The 22769-nt window shown below is 46.1% G+C and overlaps 1 protein-coding gene across 3 annotated transcripts in view; it reads right to left on the reverse strand.

Annotated features, from left to right (window-relative positions):
• The window catches only part of LOC148022394 (putative sphingolipid transporter spinster homolog 2), a 176865-nt gene that overhangs the window by 120157 nt on the left and 33939 nt on the right, over positions 1-22769 (reverse strand). The window lies entirely within an intron of this gene.

Raw genomic sequence — 22769 nt, forward strand, 5'->3', positions numbered from 1 at the left:
CCCACAAGCACTCCTGCAAATAGTCACCAGAAGCAAGAAACAGGAACACCTGAAGCTAACACTCTAGAGCGGGAAATCCACCTCTGGACCTGGCTCAATGATACAAAGGAGGGCATGCTCTTATCCATGAGCTTGTTGACCATGATCTCTACATCCACTGTAGAACATCCTCCAGCCTCATGATTATATGCTGGTAACAATTGCCATAGATGCAGCCTCTTCAACCATGATAACTACATGTGAGGGTCCCCCTTTGCACTAACTATTGTTGTTGCAGTCGCCTCTTTGCTATTGAATCCCCAACTTTGACCTCTCGACAGCACAAAGGCCCCTTGATTCTTTGAAGACGTGCAGCAATATCCTCCTACAAAGATAATCAGGTGGGCAATCAGCTAGCGCTGCTGATCAGCAGCATTGCCATTTGGCATAATCGTCGCCCATAGAAATCAGGGTGGTTCCTTTGATCATGTCCTGATGTTGGTGCACCTTTAAGAGCATTTGAGGATCTCTTCCAAAATTCATAGTTATTGTCAATCAAATTGATGTTGGGAGGAATAGGGATTCCACGTATGCTACTAAATCTAGAAGGAGCACCAGCACTTGGGGGTGTCACCTGGGATTTATGTCTAAAATGGGTCTCTATCCTATGATTCTTCCTAAAGATGAAGCTAGAGAACTCGAGAAGGGATGCAAGTGATTACGAAGATTTGTAAACTTGACCCAAATAAGGACTTCAGTCAGTTTAAGGCCATTAGAATCAAAGTATTGGATTGAATGCACAGCTCAATAGACATGAAATGGAGTGTAGAGAGAGAGAGAGAGAGAGAGAGAGAGTATATTAACGTCTCTAAAAGGCCAATGTGGCCTATGAGACCAAAGCAGTACATACAATGATGGTGTGTTTCTCATCTAGAACGAGAAAAAAGATGAAAAACATGCCTATAAGACTGAAAAGGAAATGAAATAGTGTCCCATAAAAGGGAAACATGTCAGTGATCTGAAAGTGAGAGTAGAGAAAGGAAAACTCTCCATCAATGATATGTCTGTTCTCTAGGGAGGTGTATCTCTGCATAGCTGAGGCGTCTTGGCATCTGTCTCCTGTGGCGCTCAATGATGGCTTTAATTTGTCTGTGGTGTGGATGTCTAGGCCTTCGTCCGGGTGGACGTGGGCGCCTAGACCGGCTAAGTGCCACTGCTCTATCCAAAGGGACACCTACAGAAGATGAGGTCCAATGATGATGTACTCCTGCAGGCTGTGTGGCAGTAGTAGTGGTATCTGCTATACTCTGTCGTGTATCCATGAAAAAGTCAGTGACTGCTCTCTGTCTATGTGAGCCGAGCTGTGGGGGCCTCCTACTCCGTAGAATTGTTGCTCTGCGCCTCTGGAGCTCCAAGAGGAAAAATCCCAAGCATCTCTGATCCTCATACTGCATGATCCGTCTCAGGGGTCCAAAACCCTCTCGAAACAGACAGTGGTATCTACCTCGTATGTCGTAATATACAGTGCATCGGCAGATGTAGTGTTCCTCTGTCTCTGGCTCTCTGTCGCATAGTGGGCATATGCGTTCTTCTGTCTGTATACCCTCCCATCTGCCTGTCTCAATCCTCAGGTGGTGGGATGAGGTGCGGATCTGACCAATAACTGTGCGTAGTCCATGAGGCAGCTGTGTGTCCATGTAATTGGGTCGGGTGATGAAACCATCCTCAGATACCTGGAGGAAGTGGGTCTGGTAGTGTGCCATCCTCGTGCCATGGGGCGAGGGGGGTCGGATCCAGGTCTTCTCCGTATCTAACTTCAGTATGTCTGCTCTGATCACATGGTTTAGCTCTGATCGGCTTAGGTCAAGTGTAGGGCAATCCAGGCTATAGTCAAAGGGGGGTAGTCTGTCAATCTACAGACCATGTAGACGCATCCATGTACTCATCTGAGCATACCAACAGTGTCTGTCACCGTCTGCTGCTAGTTGTCTAGAAGAGGCCAGGGCTAGCCGTGGGTATCTATCTTGGGGGAGCTCCCGTAGTCTATGTATGAAAGTCACTGCCTGAACCAAGGCCTCAGCCACCATGGGTGATGCCCCCAACTCAGCTCTGATAATCTCATGTGGGGTCGAGCTCTTCGCTCGTATCATGCGTGAGATCATCATGACCAGTGGTCTTTCCATATGCTCCCATCCATCATAGTATTCCTTCTCTGGTCCATCCTGGTCTCCCAAAGGCTGTCTCCTCGTGTGAAACAGACTCGGACCCCAAATAGCTGCCCCATATAGGAGTGTGGGTGTAACCAAGGTGTCAAAAAGCCACAGTTTGGTGCGCGGCTCATGAAATTGTATGTGAGCACATTGCCTCTCCAATGCCCCTAAGGCTGCATATGCTTTTGCCAAATGAGCCTCTGATGTCTCTCTCCAAGAGAACTATGGTCCTTTCAATGTGACCCCCAAATAAACATACTGCCTAACCATCTCCACTGGCTCTCCGTCAAAAGTAAACTGGTGCTCAGCTCTTGTCACCCAAGCAGTTGAAGTGTTAAATACCATAACTTTAGTTTTCCCAAGGTTCACCTTAAGATCTCTATCTCTGCAAAAAGCTGATAATGCATCCAAGTGTCTATTTAGTCCCTCAGGTGAGTCAGATATAAGTACAATATCATCGGCATAAAGCAGTAATGGTATCAGCACTCCAGCTAGGCTGGCTCCGGCCCCACCCGTCCTATCCACATATTCTGAAATTTCATCTATATACAGCCCAAAAAGTGTCGATGAAAGTGGACAGCCTTGTTTCACCCCAATGGTGCTATTGACTGTATCTGAGATGCCCTCAGGTGTTCGTACTCTGCCTGTCACTGTCTCATATACTCCACTGTATCTCTACGGGCACATCAATGTTTTGCATTCTTTTCATGAGTCTAGCACGTGGCACTGTGTCAAAGGCCTTGCGAAAGTCCACAAAACAGCAATAGATCTTTTTCTTGAATGCCTTGCATTCTTCAATAATTGCCCTCAACGTAAAGATATGGTCTAGAGTTGTATATCCCCTCCTGAAGCCAGCCTGTCCTTTTGACCTCAGGCCATGCATCTCGGCCCATTCACTCAACGCTTGTTCCACGATAGAGCCATATATCTTGGCCAGCATGTGTCCAATCATGATAGTTCGGTAGTTACTAGGTAGCGCGGGGTCTCCACTCTTAAAGAGCGGCACAATAATATGGTCTGACCAACAGGTTGGAAATCCCTCACAAACTGCCCTATTAAAGATGTGAGCCAGCGTTGGTGCCAAAATATCACAGGCATGCGTGAAGTGTTCAGCCACTAAACCCTCATGGTCTTGGGCTCTTCCATTTTTCAGCTTCCATATGGCATTCCTCACTTTTTTTTCTGTGAAAAATCTGCAATTTGCTGGTCTTGAGGTTGAGGGGAGTGGCATAGGCTCTTGGCCAGGGATATCATAGAGTGTGCAAGCATATCCATGCCAATCATCCGGTCTAGTAATTTGTAGGGGTGGCTGGCTCTCATGCATCTTTTTCCATGCTCTCTTGCTGTCCTGCCCCAAGAACATGGAATACATTTCTGTTTCTAGTCTGCTCAGGTATTCCTGCTTCTTTTTGCGTACCAACCGTCTGAAGAGTGTTCGAGCATGCTTATGGGTGCATATACCAAGTGCCAGCTCTCGCTGAAAACGTGCTCGTGTCTCTCTGCACTCATCATCATACTAGCCATTCTATGGAGCATTACCTCGTGGAGGTTTATCTGACGGTGTAGTGTGTGGGAAAGCGTATGCTGCTGAAGTGTGTATTATCTCGGCCAACTGTCCTGTAAACTCATCCAGAGAGGCCTGTGTGTCTAGCTCCCTCAATGCATCTCGCACAGTAATGCTGTATATGTGTGAGGTCGCTTCCACAAAATCATAGCGTGGTAATTTTGGTATATGTGACTGTGCTTCATGTATATGCCCATATTGCATTGTGAAGGCTAGAATAGCATGGTCTGCTACTAATCCAATTGGTCTGTCTGAGATTTCAAAACTTTTTATGTCAGGTAGCAAGTTGGGTGATCCAATCAAATAGTCCACTGTGCTTGACCCCTTCTTGTTATTCCAACATGTGAAGCCATTAGATCTTGGCCACTGTGGTAGCCCGTTAAGCATGGCCAAACCATGTGCACTTCCCAGTGCCAGTAGGTGTGTTCCATATTCTGTTATCTCTCTATCTTGGGCTGATCTAACTAATCCCACTTCATCTAATGCAATATCTCTGAACATCTCATCACTAGTGTCAAAGAAAGCAGATTGGTTGTTTCCTGTGCGTGCATTAAAGTCTCCTGCTAGTAGAACATCCCCAATTCTCATGTATCCCATTATGTCCTCATATAGTGGTGTATACGGGGATGCCTCTTTAGGGGCAAACTTAGAGTATGCAGGGGGAAAATAGCATATGGCAATATACATGTCGCGAGTTCTGCTTGTACGTAACCTGATCCATATGTATCTTGCCTCTACATCTCTATGTACCACTTGGACTGTATCTCGGAGCTCTTCTCTAAATAGAATTGCCACACCTCCTGATCCCCTCGTCCCTCCAGGCCGTCTAGGCTGAGGGCGATATACACTTTCCCATCTATATCCATATACATCAGGTAAACGGCTGTCTTTACATTGATGTGTCTCAGTATACATAGCAATGTCTATACCTTTGAAAGTATCCTCAAAATAACCTACATCTATCTTAAGGGAGCCATTGCAATTCCACAGTGTGAACTTCAGGGTCTCATAGGCCGCGCACCGTCATGCCGTCCTTTTCTCTGTGATGATGACTCTTCCATCTCTGTATACAGCCCATTTACCTGCTTTCCGTGCCTCTAGAACACGTGGCATATTTTCCCTCCTGTGGGCTAACTGGGCTGGGGTGAGGTCTTCATCTAGGTAGATCTTTTCTCCTTTGAGAGCGATCCTCTTAGAGAGGAAGGCTCTCTTCTTTTCCAGGTCTCCAAACTTCAAGATGAGGACTTTTGTTTTTGTGTCAGCCTTCCCGACTCGCCAAGCCCCAATGATGGGTACATTTGTAGCTCCAATTTTGGTGGCAAGAGCTGTAGCATCTTCAATTGGGGAGCTTTTCTCGTCTAGTCCAACCACTCTTACATGGAGTGCGCGTACCCGCCTTTTTGCCTCTTCTTCCAAGGTGGCATTCATGACTTCCACTTTGTTGCCATGCATTCCTTTGTTCTTTTTTGCCACATCTATCCATTCTGCATTTTCTTTGACGGTATTCTCAACATTCTCCATTTTCTTTTGGGTGCCTTCCACCACACTTGCATAGGTGTGCATGTCCTTTTTTAAAACATCAATTTCTTTTTGTAGTTCCGGTGTGGTTTGTGGTTCCTTTTGTGTGTCCAGTTTCTTTTTGCATTCGTCTAGTTCTTCTTGTAGATTAGAGATCAATGAGTCTTTCTCTGTCATGCGTGCATCCAAAGTTTGTTGCATCTCCTTTTTTAGTTCTTCCATCATTTCAGCTCGAACCTGCTCTTGTATGTCCTTTTCCATTTCCTTCCTCATGGTACGTATTTCAGCACGGAGTATGGTCAGCATCTCCTCATATAGTGTTTCATTAATTTTGCGGGATGTCTTCCCATATCTACTCGACCCTGGAGAGACATTCCAATCTCGGGTTTTACGCCCATAGGTTTTGTATCTCGTGTTCTTTGGCAGTGTATGAAACATTGTCTCCATGGTTGGTTTTGTGATTCCTTCATTGTCAGTTTCTTCCATCGTAATTATAGTATGCGCTATAGCATAAAACTATTTACAGTCTGGGTAGAGTAGTAAACCAGTGACATAAACTATCACTCTAGCATGAACTAGAGATAGTATATCATAGACTGTCAATGTGACTGCATCATAAGATATGACTGTAGCATGAGATGTTAATGTGCGTCAGTTTGAGATCACGCAGGTTTCCAGTCCACACAGCATGCAAGGTTCACATCAGTCTGAGTACATCTGCAATCTCAGTGCATTCACAGCGTCTGCATTCATGTCAGTCTAAGAGAGTGTCTGCAATCTAGGAGAGTGTATGCATACGTCACTGCTGCCACGATACATTCACAGTGTCTGCATTCATGTCAGTTTGCATTCATGTCAGTCTGAGAGAGTGTCTGCAATCTGAGAGAGTGTCTGCATTCGTCACTGCTGCCACAGTACATTCACAATGCCTGCATTTATGTCAGTCTGAGAGAGTAAGTGCAATCTGAGAGTGTCTGCATTCGTCACTGCTGCCACAGTACATTCACCCAGGACACAGCAGACAAGCCAGCATTCATGTCATTCTAAGTACATTCGTGTCCTGCAGGACAGTGGTTGTCTCCCTGTGCAGAGACGTGACCTTGCAGAGCAGCTCCTTCGGGTCAGCACTCACGACAGTCTCGCCAGACTATTGTCACAACAGTCCCGCCAGACGTGACCTTCCAGAGCAGCTCTTTCGGGTCAGCACTCACGACACGTCCGTCACGCTAGACACGACTCTTCACGCCAGCATCCCGTCGCTCACGCCAGAGAGAGAGAGAGATACGACGTAGACTCCCTCCGTCACGCCAGCATCCCGTCGTCACACCAGCATCCCGTCGCTCACGCCAGAGAGAGAGAGAGAGAGAGAGAGAGAGAGAGAGAGAGAAACCCACAGGCAAATGAAGACCTTGATTCGTCGTAAACGAGAGAAGACCTTGATTCGCTCACGCCAGAGAGAGAAAGAGAGAGAGAGAGAGAGAGAGAGAGAGAGAAAGAGAGAGAAAGTGAGAGTAGACGGAGAGAGAGAGAGAGAGAGAGAAGGCTTGTCGTCGTTCCTGTTCGCCAGGCGTTCGCGTGTCGTCGCCACAATCGCGGGCTGCATCTCTGCCTACTTCGGCCAGTCGCGCCTGCGCCCTGCGCTGCCGGCGGCATCCCTGGTGTCGTCTTCCGGACGTCCTGCTTCTGGAGCCGTCGGGAGCAGTCGCCCTGCTCCTGGAGCCGCCAACGTCTTCTGTTCCGGCCGCCCTGTCCACGCCCCGATGCCCTGTCACTGACGCCCTATTCATGGTAGCATCCTCCTGACGCCCTGTTCCCGGATACTGCTGACGGACCCCTACCCGGCATCCCAGCCTGTCCCGTCCGGCTGTGGAGACCGCCCGGCCTGTGTTTCGCCTGTCTGCCCCTGCACGGAGACAGGTAAACCTTAGTTTTCATTAGCTCTCCTTGCTGAGTACACCCCTGGACAGCGCCTCTGTACAGAAAAAAGGGAAAGCGAGAGAGCTGGCAAAACAGAGGGTCAGTCCTCCTTCGAGATCAAATCATCATTACGATGGCTGGTTTGAATCTGGACTTCATAGATCAAACAGTGGCAGCACTGGGCCCGGATTCTGATGCGGAGGAACCTGAGGATATGGTTCTGTGCAACGAAGAGATGCCCCCTGGTCCCGACATCCAGCCTGCGGGTCAACGTACCAAGCATGCTTCGGAAGAGATAGGCGTTTCTCAGGATCGGTCCTATGCCCAGGTTGCTTCAGATTCGGTGGACTCTCAGGAAGTGGACTGGAAACACTTGCTGGAATTTGCAACCACTTTGCTTGGCGATTATGTTCAACATAATCAGGAAGCCTTTTCTGACTCTGCACCTGACGATGTGCTGGACGCCACCGTGGACCCAAAAACTGTCCTACGCTCCTTTTCGGTATTTTATGATCGCGCTGTGATACTTTTCTTCACTGGTCGAATCCCGTTGCTTTCCCGTATTCGCCAGTGGTTGCAACATCTGCTACAAGGGGACTGTGTTGAAGAGATTTTTGTTGGCTCCCGGGGTTTTTTTGAGGTCCTGTTGAAATCAGAGACGCACCGTGCTGCTCTCCTGTCTAAACTGCCTTTGTTTTTTGAACGCCGGTTGGTTCATGTGGTTCCATGGCGTCCAATGGCAGATTTTCAGCGTCTGCTGCAACGTGAATGCCCGGTCTGGGTCGAGGTGGAAAACTGTTCGGCTGTTTATTGGCCACTATTGAAGGATGCTATGGCTGTTGTGGGCACTGTTCTGGTCCCTCCCAGTCTCCGGGCTGTGAATCGCAACCGCTTGTGTATGCTATGGGACACTGCAAGAAAAAGGCCTGCCTGGTTACGCCTCAATTGCCCTGGCATGCACCCATTACACTTTCGTTTGAAATGGGGCAATTTTGCAGGGCATTGCTTCTCCTGTGGATAGTTGGGGCACTTTATGGCCGAGTGCCCGGAACAGCAACACATTTCCCATGATGGCCATGCTGTGCCGCCCATAGAGGAGATGGTGTGTGATGCCCCATCGCTGGATGCTACCCATCAGCCCCAAGCTTTGGCCAAAGGTAAACAACAGGTTGCGGGTCTCGATTCTAGCGCCACTAATTGGGTGGAAGTACGTGCAAAAAAAGGCAACAGGGTTGTTGCGGCCATGGAGAACAATGTGCCTACTACATCACAAGATTCCATGCGTACATACATGCGAAGGAAGGAAATGCAGTCTTCTGAGCACTCGGCTCCTGCTATGGTTTGCTCTGCCCCCCTTCATCAGCCCGCCAGGAAAATGTCTTCGGATCGTTCAAAGGGTCCCTCTGCTAAGCTGGCATTTGATACCAGAGGTAATGTCATTACCCCGTGGGACCGTCGTTATCCCCATTCCATCCCAAAGCCAGCAGATATGCCGTCTACTTCCAAATCTGGTCCGCAGAATTCTTTTGCAGTGTTGGCAGATTTCTTGGACGAGGGAGTCCTGGACATTCTCGCTGACAAAGTCAAATCGAGGCAAGCAGTGCCTCGTACCTGATTTTGTTTTGAGTATACATGAAAATCACCACGTGGAATGTGCGTGGAATTTGTTCTCGACACAAGCAACATGCTATGTGGACTGTGTTGCATGAAAATCAGTGGGATGTCCTGTGCGCTGTTGAGCACAAGAGTCACGATGAAGCCGGAAAAGTGGTAGATTGCCATGGCTTTAGATTGTTTTATGCTGGGTCACAGGCCATGCATTATTCGGGTGTGCTCATGATTGTCCATGACAAATATCAGCCTGCTCTGATTAAAAATGATGTTCATGGCCGTTTTTTGGTGATTGAAATTATATTCGAAGGGGAAATCTTATGGCTACTTGGCCTCTATGCTCCGAATGATTCCTTATCTCGTCGGGCGCTTTGGCAAACTTTGCAGACCTCCTTGTCACTTGGCAGACGGGGCTTCTTCATGGGGGATTTCAATATGTGTGTGGATTCCTCCCAGTCCACATCGGAGCATTCGGTGATGGATACGCCGGAAAGTCGTATGTGGCAGGCGTTGGCTCTTGACGTCCTCAAGCAAGATCTCTGGTCCTGGCTACACCCGTCCTCTACAGGGTTTACTTTCCATTCTGCCCAGTATGCAACAACATGGTCGAGATTGGATCGTATATATATCATGCAGAATGATGATTTTCTTCTTGAGCTGCTCGAAATAAAAGTATTGCAGCAATATGCCCTGTCGGACCATTTCCCTCTGCAGCTTCAGCTGCTTGCACAACCCATTGCCCCGTTCAAGCAATTTCTGGAGAGACTCCCTTTGCGTTTCAATTCGTCTTACCTGAAGCATGCCATCTTTCAGGGCTATATGCAGCAATTGATTGACAGATTTCTCTTCGACTTCTCTTCTCAAGGCACTGCGTCATTTGAACGATTGCTCTCTAATGTGCAGCGGGTTGCTCGGCAGTATGGGATCCACCATGCCTCTCTTTGTCGACAGCGTCGCAAGGCAGCCGAGGACATGCTGGCTTTGGTTCGTTCTCTGCTGGTGGACACTCCGGATGATGCATTTCTGCTCGCACTCGCCATGCGAGTGGCGGATCTTATTAAAGAATTCCAATTGAAATCATATCAGCAGGCCAAACTGCAACATCTGACAGAGACGTTGCAAGATAATGCATGTCAAACCCATAAGTTCTTTCGAGCTCTTCACGCCTCTCCTGCTAGGGAGAATATGACCAGACTCGAGGATGCAGAAGGTCACCTTATCATGGATCCGCAGACTATTGTGCAGATGTGCAGGAATTATTTCCGTGACCTTCTCGGCACCACTTCTCCACCTTCAGATCAAATCACTCAGGCCCGTTCGGATTTTTATGACCTGGTCCGCAATCAGCTACCGCAGGACATGCAAGCTATTATGGAGTCCGATATTTGTGAGGCAGAGGTTATGGACGTCTTGTTACATTTGCCCAAGGATAAAAGCCCGGGTTGGGATGGTCTCACCAATGAGTTCTTTGAAGCTTTTGCTACCCAACTGGCGAAACCATTGCAGGCCTTGTTTCAGCAGGTGTGGCAAACCGGGATCATGCCGTCCTCATGGAAAGAAGGCCTTATTAAACTGCTTCCAAAAGTTCCTTCGCCATCTAGGTTGACACAGTGGCACCCCATTTCCTTGATGGGTTCAATGTACAAAATCTTTTCCAAAATCATGGCGAATTGGCTTCATAAGCATCTCCCGGCCATTGTGCATCCTCTACAGTATGGTTTCATTAAGGGCCGAAATATTCTGCACAATGTATTGAATGCTCAACTAGCTATTGATTATGCAAGGCATTCTAACCAGGAGGTAGTACTGATTCAATTGGACCTGGAAAAGGCTTTTGACTATCTGGATTGGTCTTTCGTCGCTGAACTTATGTCGGCTATGGGCTTTGGTCCCCGGATGTCTCGTCTAATCTACACCATTAGCGCTGCGGCGTCTTCGCGAGTCATGCTGAACGGAGGTGTTACTGAGCCATTTGTACTTGCCCGCTCTGTCAGACAAGGATGCCCTTTGAGCCCGCTATTCTTTGCCCTCGCGACACATCCAGTTCTTTCCATGTTATCCCATATGGTAGCCTCTTCTCAGTTGGCCGGTCTGTCGCTTCCTTCAGGACAGCACTTCATTAGCCAATCCCTGGCGGATGATACTTTTATGATTTTGCGGGCGGACAAGGACAACCTCAAGCGTGCATTGCATGTTTGGGGCATCTTTGGTCAAGCCTCCGGCCTTCGCATCAATGCGCTCAAATCAGCCATTCTCAGCTGCACGGAGTCGGATTTGCAGTCCTTGGACTGGCAGGGTCTGGTTGTTCCTCGTGGCTCCATTGTCAGGCACCTTGGGTACCCTTTGGGTGTCGACGTTCCACCAAAGCAGCTTCTGCAGTGGATTTCTCAGAAAATGGTGGCTAAGTTTATGTATTGGAAATCTCAAGCCTGGCCCTTCCATATTCGTCTCAAAGTGGCCCAGACAATTATGTTGCCAATGCTGACATATTTTTTGCCATTGTTGCCCTGGACTACTACGACTCTCAATGCTCTTACTCAGTCTATTCGCTTCATGCTATGGAAGAATGACTCATTGCATGCAGGTATTTCCTGGATTTCTTGGTCGCATGCCTGCACCCCTAAACGCATGGGTGGCGGAGCTATTTTAGATGCCCAAACTCACATGCAGGCACTCCGTTGGTCTCTCTTCCGCGCCATGTGCTCGGATCATCATCCATGGGTCGATATAGCCCGTTATTTCCTTGAGAGCCATGGGCTTCTACATGGCAATACCCAAATCCGGACTTCTTGGTGGCATGTTCTTAATGCTGATTCGAGGTTCTCCAGTTCTTCTTCGTCGCTGCTCAATCATTTGGTATGTTCCTGGAAACGGGTCCTTCTAAAGGCTCAGTGGCATCCAGCGGAGGAGCGCTTGGCTACGAATTCTTTTCAATTGGAATTATTGGCAGTCTCGCGTTTACTTGCATGGGAAGGCAAAAATGAGCTTAGACCACAATTCAACCGGATGGCTCGTTTGGGCTTGTCTTCGGTCGCGGATGCCACCCTTGCTAGTCGCAATGTGCTTATATCTTTTCGTACAGCCAGGAGGCTTTACAGGATTCCGCGGGGATATAGGCCTTTATGGGAACAGCTTTTGCGGATGCTCCAGAGCAGACAACCCTTTCCTGCCCTTGCTTCAGATCATCCCTGGCGGGACCTACAAGGCCGGCTGCCTTTAAGCAAAGCTTCTGCTAATCAAGTTTATCATATTCTCATCAAAGATCAACAATGGTTAGTTACCAAAGCCAATGCTTTATGGGGCTTACGAAAATCCCAGTCTTGGTGGAGGGCAACTGTGATGGAGGGCTGGTTGAACAAGACCCCCTTCAAATGTAAAGTATTTCTTTGGAGAGTGATGATTGGTGGTCTTCCGCTTGCGTCGGCTCTTTCCAAGCGACGAATCTCCAATGGCAACTGTTTCTTTTGCACCACTTCGGTGGAATCAGCCCGCCACAGATTTATTTCTTGCCCTGTCGCAAAAAAAGTCTGGTTCTTTTTGTCAGCTATTTGGCAAGGAGCGGTTGGATTCACCCTGCGCCCCTTTGATTGGGTTTTCGGGCAGCCCAAATACCCCACTCCTGCACAGCCACATATGAAACTCATGTATCATTTTCTTCGATATTGGGGCTGTTGGCATAACTGGACTATTAGGAATGCTTTTCTTTTTGACTCCGCCTATAATGTTCAGCGACATATTGCGAGGCTTAAGGGCCTTTTGTATTGGCAGTTGGATCTTCTCCGGCATTCTGATTTGCTCTCTAGGGAGGACTTCCGTCCCTGGCTTATGGCAATTTCATCTGCCCCCTTGCCATAACTTTGTAACTTGTAGCACTTAGCCCCTCTTCACATGATGGCCTGGATTGGCGGCATGTATCTTGTAATCAAGTTATCTTGTACTTTTTTTCGTAATTAATACAATTACCTTTTACGAAAAAAAAAAAAAGTGAGAGTAGACACAAAGAAGCGTGCAACAATACCTTCACCATGATGAATCACAAGAATAAAAGTACAAGGTACAACCCTAAGGTCATATATAGACATACACACTAAAGTGTGTTCACATGGGGAAAAAACCCCTCCCATGCCAAAGAGTTAAAAGTGCCCATGGATAGTATGCATTGACACCAAAATGACTTGAAAATACAAAGTGTTTTTGACAAACTCCCCTGGAGTGAATGATATGAATGTAGTAGGGATGTCCTATGTAGGCATGCCGCATATAGACCAAATCAATCTCCCCTGCATGGAGTTTCTCTTTGACATAGTGATAATACACCTTGATGTGCTTTGTTCATGCATGAAATACTCAATTTCATGCAGCTACCAATGCACTTTAACTGTTAATGTAGATATATATATTTGACAAAAGTGCAATATAAGAGGCATCTAGACTCTGAGCCAAACACACTAAACTATAGCTGTAAAAGCTGCCTTGTATTCAGCTTCAAAGCTCAAAGTGCCAATGTAGGTTGCTTCTTACAAAGTCAAGAGATACAATCATCACACTAGTGGACACTACTGTGTCAAAACATCCTACCCAGTCACTATCTGTAAAAGCATGGAAGAAAGTAAAGGTGCTGCAAGAGTAAAGCAGCCCCAAAACATGTGCACATTTCAAGTATTAAAAGATACTCTTAACAGCTTGCCAATGCCATGAGCCTGGGCTATGCATATTATACTCAACTAGGATACAGCATACTAAATGCCTGGCCATGTATCGCACAAATAGTTGAAACATTCAACTGCCTACTAGTAAAGAGAAGTATCAAAAGGATCACCAATATCGTCAAGAAAAATGCAAGCCTGACTCAACTTGAGTAGACACAAGTTTGCAGTCCTCAAATTGAAAACACTGCAGTAACTATCTAACATACTTGGACTACCCCAAAACAGCGGTCCCCCTCAGCAATATCAAACTGGATACAAAGATAGTAGTGCAAGTAGTCAAGATCTACAGCAGTAAATGCTTGCTGTAAATCAGCCTTAATGCTGAAATTTTCTGCTCATCACCCCCGTCAAGAGCATATTATCAACGTACAAGATCAGAATGAGGAGATCATGCCCCTCCTATCTAATGTAAAGGATGCTCTCAGTCAGGCTGTTTTAAAAGCCTAGGCCAATCGAGTAAGAATGAATCTTCTCGTACCATGCATGTGGTGCCTACTTCAGCCCATACAAGGCTTTCTACAAATGATAGACTTTCTTTTCCATACCCTCCTATACAAACCTTGGTGGCTTGCTGACATAGACTTTCTCATTCAAGTGACCATATAAGAATGTAAGCCTTGATTACGTGATGGATAGCGTTTTAGTAGTCACCCAAAGTTTACCTTCCAGCCGTCGCCATCTGTACTCTAACCAGAATGATCGGATTTTGTCCGGCTAGTTAACCCTAGGTCTACTCCGTAGGGGAAACGTCCTTTCGTTACCCACGGAGGACCGACTTGAAGGTTTCTACTTGACCTAACAGTCACCTATCAACAACTAGCTCACATCCGGAGGTGTCCTTCAAGAGGCTTCTTGTCCGGAAGAAGCGACTGCTATGACCCTTGGTTCATGGAGTATAACGCTTTTTTCCAGTAGCAAGCTAAGGATTTATGAAATCTCTCGCAGTGCTCTGGCATAGCCGCCGAACCTTTCCCCTAAGATAATTAACAATTCAGGTTCTAAGACCAAACCCTAGGTAAGTTAGCGAATCGGCCCTTCCTAGAGTTTCTTCCTAGTATTTGTTTTTGGAGAGACCTCTCGGCTAACCAAGACCACCCTGCCATAGGATTGGATTCGCCGGGAATCCATCCACCCACTTCCCTCTATAGAAGTTCTTAGTTATCTAATTACCTACCACATTATATGAAACATATAAAAACAGCTCCATTAATTAAAGATCCTTTTATGCACACTTGTTCATTCGCATAATTTACTCGCGAACATACAATCAGAATAAAACAAATTCATTGATTATATTCCATAATGTGTGTTCTTCCGCCCATACAAGAGAAAAATTACAATTTCACGTGTTACCTCGTCCGGCGCATCTACACATTACCAAGATCAAATCCACCTATAGCTAGCATTTTTAGGTGTCCCAAGTAAAACTCATGCCATATAGGAGACCAAGTAGTTCCTAGGTGCATAAAGGATTTACTAACCAGAGCCCCCTTGGCACCTTAACCACCTCTTACTTAATATGATCCCTGCTGGGAGACCTCGTGCCATCGGAGCCGGTCCATACTTCTGCAACGGTAAAAAAAACATCCCCTCTTGGTATGGGGATTCAGCACCTATCCTCGGGGGAGGTATAGGGCTCCTCAATTTTTATATATTCCAATACTTAATTCAATCAGAATCTAATCTAGAAAATCACAAACAAGATTGATGTCTTCAAGCAGTTATGACTTCAATCAATCATGCAACTTTCAAGTAATGATTAATCTCATAGCAATCGACCTTTAAATCTCACGCAGTGAGCTCTTCCCCTTGGAATTTAACTAGGGGTATCTAGATTTTGGGGTCTCTAACTTCCCAGTTTAAGGTTTATGATGACATTCTTGTAACACAAGTTTCTTGGCCTTAAGTCTGTTTCTTTACCTTAGAGTTTTCCAGTCTTTGAAATCTTCTATTAAAGCTTCTAGATTAAAACTATGTCCTTGGCTAGTTTCTTCAGGGTTTCGTTCTTAGTAAACTCATCTTGAATTCACTAGTCTTCTGGGGTTAGCATTAAAATTCCTCATGATTTCTCTTGAGTTCTAGGTTTTCATAGTTCCCCTAACAGTTTCTAGCCTATAATTTACTAAGTGAATGCTCTAAGATCACTATATTTCTTAAGAAACTTATCTTATCCCTATTGAATTTGAATAGAAATTTTTAGAAAAACCTATGGTATCACAATTGGTAAAGGATTATTGTCCACGCTCATGACTCCGTTAGGGACTCCCGCGCTCGCAACTCCAACCGTTGCTTCCACGTTAGCAGGGCCACTTGCAATTCTCACTTTTGAATTCCTTCTCTTTGGGGCCATGACGGAGATATGATTTGTAGAAGTAGAAAAACACGGCAATAATACCGGCTAGCAAAGGTGTAAGACTCTCAATGATAATGATGGTTATTGCGAGATTTGATAATGTAGGCCTCACGAAAGGCTCTTCTTGCTTTGCAGAGAGCAATACTTCTCTCTCTTTCTCTCCTTGGCAAGCAAGGGTAAGAACAAGAGTAGCTATTTCTCTAGTATAGAGCAAGAACAAGAGAATAGGTATGATCTCTCTCTCTCTAATCGGCAGAGTAGGAACGAGAGTAGAGGTATGACTTCTATCGGATTGATAAAATAGAATAGGGTTCTTCAGCGTCTTCTCTTCACAGATTAGAGCAGAACAGGATGAGAAACCTTCAGTGAATCCCCTCCTTGGGTTGAATAGGGTCTCCTCGTCTCGTAAGTAGAGTCTCCTCCTCTCGAGTCGACAGAGTAGAGTCTCCTCCTTCTCGATCACCGTTTCGTCCCCATCAATGATTGCCTTCTTCTTTTCTTCTACTTACACACATACCCTCAATTTATAGTTTTCCAGGGGGGTATGAAGAAAACTGCTAGGGCTTGCACTGAGGACACACAGAGTGTACGACCACAACAGAAACACAAAGAGACAGACACAAACACAGACATAGAGGGCAAAACTCAAACCCTAAACGCAAAACTCAAAAAACTCAAATCCTAAACGCAAAACTTAAAACTCAAACACAGAAACTCAAACACAAACAGAAGAAGGGAGAGAGAGAACACAGCTCTGAAGTGAATGAATGCTGTAAATGAATGTAAGAGTGTACAGTGTGCTCAAGGGCAGAGCAATGTCGGAGTGTGACGTCTACCGGAGACAGATCCCAAGTCTGTGACGACCAGTCAGAGTGTAGGAGTGTTGAATAGTGAATGGCAGCATGCTGGTCACCAAAACGCAACAGCCTCTGGAGGCTAGAAATTGGTAAACGCAGCAGTGTACCACCGATCGAATGCTAGAAACTGCGCACAGTTTGCTGTAAACAGCAGGCTGAAACAGTGTCCGATATGGCTAGCGATAACTGGATGATCAAATCGCAGCAGATGATGATGTTGCCAGCAGGGACGTCAACATGGATGAAGGTGCCAGCAGCAGGAGCAAACACGGAGGCTGAAACAGTGTCTGATGTGGCTAGCGATGACTGGATGATCAGATCACAGCAGATTATAATGTTCCCAGCACCTGACGCCAGCATGGATGAAGACGTAAGCAGCAGGAGCAAACACGGATGGAGTGGCAGCAGTCTTGAGGGCTGGACAGCCACATGGAAGGAGGCTGATGGCTGAAATCTGCACGTGGATTGAGAAACCTGCACAGACGGAATGAATCTAAATGGGGGCAGCCTGTCTATTTATAGATGTGGAAGGGCGCCCAAAAAATTAGGGTTTCCACTGAACTCTCTCAAACCGCTCCTCGTTTTAGGGTTTTTACTCTAAAATAGCATTTTTTTGTGTGTTTTAGGGCTGTTTAAGAGGCTAATCAACAAGTAATGCATATTTTACCTCAACACATCCTCTTAGGCCCGGACACTGAGCCAAAAGGTTAGGCCAACCACTGTGATGTTTATTGACCCCAAGGCGTCCCACCCCAAAGCAGCCAGGGCATCAGACAAAGGGTGCACGTCAGCTGCCGAGTGGCCTACCAAGACTACAGAGGCAATGGTGATCTTAGCAAGGGAATCCAAGTAGTCACCCCAGAGAGGACAGGGCATCGGACAAAGGGTGCACGTCGGCTGCCTAGTGGCCTACCAAGCCCTACAAAGGCGGATGGAACTACATTGAACTTTTTTTTTTGGAATAAGTGAGGTAAATTTTATGGGATGCGGCCGATTGAGTAATAGTGACCCAGAAGACGAGAGTAGGGAGGGTACACCCAACACATCACAACACAAAACAAGCTAACCCATCCACTCAGGGTGTTGACGACAAGGAAAAATAGGTGATGAGATATCCATGGGATGGAGGAGGCTGGTGGTGAGGTAACATCTACCGCCGGTGGAAACAGCATAGGATCCACTTAAGTGGTGCTCTACACAATGAGATGCAAGGTATGCTACATGCTCAAGAATGCTCATGCAGCAGGTGCCACTTGGACTGTGTCCCTCATGGGAAAATTGTTCACTTGCCCAAGCGCCCTAGTACAAAGATGATGAAATCATGCAATGCAAAGGGTAAGGTACAACAGGGGAAAGAAGTCAATGTCAAAGACAAAGTGTTGAAGCCTGTAGAATACCGAGGGTAGGAATCCCCCTCTCAACCTGGATATAGATGCCAAAAAAGGAAAAGGAGCTGATATCGGTCTTTGGATGGTGCCAAGAACCATAAGGAATGAAAGAAGAGGAAGCGGATGAAGCACCCCGCTAGAAGAGCAAGGTAGAAGTCACCGCCATGATAGCATCGAGAGAGATGCTGCACGATCCGCCTTGGGAGGAGAAACTGTCGTGCTGGAAGAAGAGCAAGCACTCCTAGGATGATGAAACCATAGAAACATGAAACGGGGAACGGGAACGGGAAACAGAGATAGGGACGGGAATGGGAACAGGAACGCCAAACCTAGGAAACGGGGACATGGGAACGGGAACGGAATTTAAAAAATTAAAATTCATGAAAATAAATTAATATTTCACTCATAATCCATGTGAACTCTGGAGTGTTAAAACTTAAAACCAAGGTATATAATCCACAAGGACAAATCATTTTAAGTTTTAACTCTAAGATATCATGCATCATTCTAAAACTACTCATTAGAAATTGAATTGCAACTTACAAGGCTCAAGAGGTAAGCTATTCAATTATAAATAATAAAATGCATAATACATATGCCATAAATGATAAAACAATGAACAATGAACTAAACTTTAAAGTCTAAGCTAAAAGAACATGCCTATGGTCCCATTGCCAAAAAACTTAAAAGATTACAAATATGAAATTAAAGTCTAATCTTTGAAAGAACATGCTCATTGCCCCCAAAAAAGACTACAAATATAAAGTCTAATCTCTAGACTGAAGCAAAATGTGACATGCCAAAATATCCCAAAGGGCAACTGCAAGACTACAAGACTTACAAATATAATATCAGCATGGCACAACTGTCAACAGCCCAAGTGTCACACTGTCATCAATGATCATAATATCATATACAATGTACATGTGTCATGTATCATGAGACTCATGATAAGTAAACTAAATCAAAGATCATGATCATGATCTGAGACTGCTCTAGCTACTCCTGAAGTGCCAGTCTCATCAATGTGTACTATGAATTGCTGCATCTCCCTCAACATCAGCATGTGTCTCCTCTTCTTGCTGCATCTCCCACTCTGTGAATGGATCGGGCTTTGTTGTCATATTGTTACATAACATCCTCAAATTAGCGCTAACGAATACTAGATCGTTTGCCCTCTCCACACCAAGACGATTCCTCTTCTTTGAAGCAATGTGAGCGTATGTACTCCACAATTACTCCAAACAAGAGGAGCTAACTGACTGACTCAAAATACGGATGGCTAGTTGCTGCAACTCAGAACCATCCAAACCATAGTCGTCCCACCAAAAAGCTACCCCAATCTTACAGAGATCCTCCTGTGCATCCCACAACCAAAAGAACCCCGAAAGGTCCTATAACATGAAAGCTGATCTCTGATCTTTCATCTAGTGCCTTGATCAGGCACTAAACGAGACAATATAAGTCTCCATGCATCCATAACCTCAATGTCATTCTCCTGACCCTTGCCCTGGAACTCAGGATCCACAACAAATGTAGCTGCATGCATGGGTAAGCTATAGGAGTTCCACCTCGTCACAACTAAATGGCGTATCTCCTCATATGCCTCATCATTTGGTACCAACCCCTGCAACTTTTCATTCAGCCTATCCATAGCCTCATATACCTTGCCAATGCAAGGTTGCATAGCATCCATAACCCTCAATAAATGTACAATAGGTGATACCTTAGCATCTATCCGCTTTACATCATCCCAAAAAGTGGAGTTATTTGCTTTCTCCAAGCATAAGATACCTGTAGGAGTATCTATCAATGTTGATGAGGTAAACTCATCAGTAAGAAATAACTACCTCAAGGCACCACTGCATTCTCTTAACCTACCTAGCATCAAGAAGTTAAAGGCAAATCTGGTATCAAAGTATTTTAAAAGTGTCTTCTTCAACCGCAAAGAGAAGTGATGGCAAAGAAACTGGTGATTCAAAACAAAGCTAACCATTTGAGCTCCTTGCTCTATGACAGGTGCAATCCATGACAAGTTACCAATATCCTTTAGTAGGTTGTTCAAGCAATGAGCCATACAATATGAAACTGTGATATGCGGATAATATCCCTGGATAATAGCACCTGCTGCCCTATTTGCGGGCTCTCCATCTGCAACAAATCCCACATGCTCTAGGCCAATAAGCTCAACACCTGTAACCCACTCTACTGCAAGTACATCTGATGACTTTCATGTCCCCGATGCATCATGTGAAGATATGAAATGCATTTTCCCACAAGAATAAGCAACCATACCATGAATGGATCGCTTGTGTGTATCACTCCAACCATCAGCAATCAAGGAAACTCCATTTTTAGCCCACATGCTCTTTCTAGTCACTGCTGCTTGCTCAACAAGGCACTTTTCCTTGTCAAGCAAAGTGATGCGTAAGGTCTCTGATGATGGAGGTACATACGAAGGGCCATACTCACCAATCTTCTTGCACATCAATTTAAAATACTCTGACCTGGCTGCACAAAATTGAATGTGGTCATGATAAAAAAAGCGTGCCACTGATGTATCCACCTCTTCCTTCTTCTTGGGATCCCAACTAGCATCAAGCGTACTCTGTCTACATGCAACATGTGGCACTGTTGATGCCATGGCTCATGCAATGCCTACAGTAGGTGTGGAGGTAGCACTTCCTGATACTGACCCTGCTCTAGATACATCTGATGGGGATGGTGTCACAAAAGTTGCAAGGTCAACTGCAACACGTCGTGGTCTAGATGCAAGATAAGCTTGTTGACCTGCTACACGGTCACGAAGCTCCCTTTGCTTCTCCAAGGTCATATTCGAACAAAACTGTACCTCTTAATTTGGCTCGTGTAGGAGATGAGCTCGGACCTGATTATGCATAAATACTAAAATGGAACAAGTGGCAATTGGTATTCCATATTCTAATATTAAGTAACTTTGAAAAATTAAAATCAATAAAATTTCGAAATACAAATACTCGGCTCAATGGATTATCTTGTTTGCTCCACTAGTTCGCTTGTATGGGCAAAGCTTGCAAGTCCATGGTCGAGATCCTCCACCACTCAATGGGCGGTCAGCATTTACTTCTTCCCACCATGACCAATCATCGGACCTTCTTCCTCGACCACCAACTCGACAAGCGGGGCGGGAAGCTGAAGCCATTTCAGGCTGAAAATTGAAGGCTCAAGAGTCAAGAGAAGGAAAAATTGAAGGCTGAAAATTGAAGGCTCAAGATGAAGCCATTTTAGGCTGAAAATTGAAGGCTCGAGAGAAGGGAGAAGACTCAAGAGTCAAGACTCACTCAAGAGTCAAGAGAGAAGGGAAAAGGAGAGAAGGGAGAAGAAGAAGAGAAGAGGAGAACTTGGAACTTGGAGAAGAAGGAAGACTCAAGAGAAGAGGAGAAGAAGAAAAAGAAGGGAGAAGGTCCAAGGAAGAAGGAAGAAGAGAAGGAAGAGAAGGAAGAGGTTGGAGGTGGGGGACGGCCGCTAGCGGCTAGGACTGGCACACGCTGCAGCGCAACAGGGAATTTGAGGGGGGGGGGGGGGGGGGGGGGCGATCTTGAGCGGAAGCAACGGCAGACGATCTCGAGTGGGAGCAGGACACAGTCGCAGATGATCCAGGCAGGATCAGCGAGCGGCCAGCTGCAGATAAGTGGTGCCACGTGGCGTTCCCTATCTGAAACAAGACAGGGAACGTTCCACCAATTCGGAACGCGGTCCACGACGGCTTCGTACCGGGGACGGCAATTCCACATGCGGGGGGGCCGTTCCGGCCATTTCCTATCACTATGGATGAAACCATGAAGGAACGGTGTGCATCCCCATGTCTCGAGCCCAGGTAGGACCAAAGCAATCTGCAAGCTAGCCCTACACTGAAAGACAAAACCCTGAGATGAGAATCTGCAAACACAGAGGTGAGTGGTGAGATGCTCCAAAGCAAAACAAAACAGAAAGAAAATCTAACTCAAAATAAATGCAATGAATGTGTATGTGTGTGTAAATGCAACGGAAGACAAAAGAATGGAAAAGCTAAGGACAATGAATCCTATGGGCCCAACTCTAAGAGTGCAAAAAATGAATCCTAGACTCTGATCTAGGGTATCCGAAAGGACCTAGAGACATGCGAGTCTAAGAAGCTAGCCACCATCGCGTACGTCCAGTAGCAGGGCTCTGCCAAGAGAACACTTAACGAGGTGGGGAGGAAGGTGAGATAGATGCATGAAGTGCAACGGGATCAGAACCTATAGACCAATCAGTCGATCCCTCAGGGGAAGTGAAAGAGATGGGCTGCTAAGGCTATACTCGAGCCACATGTCTAGCAACAGCAACAGGTGCTGAAGGAGCAGATGAAGCAGGAGCGGAAGGAATAGCCCTAATGGACTTTGCAATGGCCTGTTTAGGCATTTTAGGTGGAAGACCTTGGGCCTTGAAGCGACAATCCTCGTCCACATGACCTACTCTCTGATAGTGTGTGCTAAACCGGTTTTTCTTAGGAGTTGCTGCCAGATAGGTCTAGATTCTTTGGTTCTAGCTGAGGAAGGGGAGTCACCCTTAGATTGGCTTGCTATCGCATCTTGCGAGTTCTTGCCACTAGTGGTTTTCCCTCCCAAAGAATAGACAACCAACCCCCTCTGCTTTGAATAAG

The sequence above is a fragment of the Lygodium microphyllum genome, chromosome 17 (genome assembly GCF_053477565.2).
Source record: "Lygodium microphyllum isolate KBCC chromosome 17, Lygodium_microphyllum_v1.1.10, whole genome shotgun sequence".
NCBI lineage: Eukaryota > Viridiplantae > Streptophyta > Polypodiopsida > Schizaeales > Lygodiaceae > Lygodium > Lygodium microphyllum.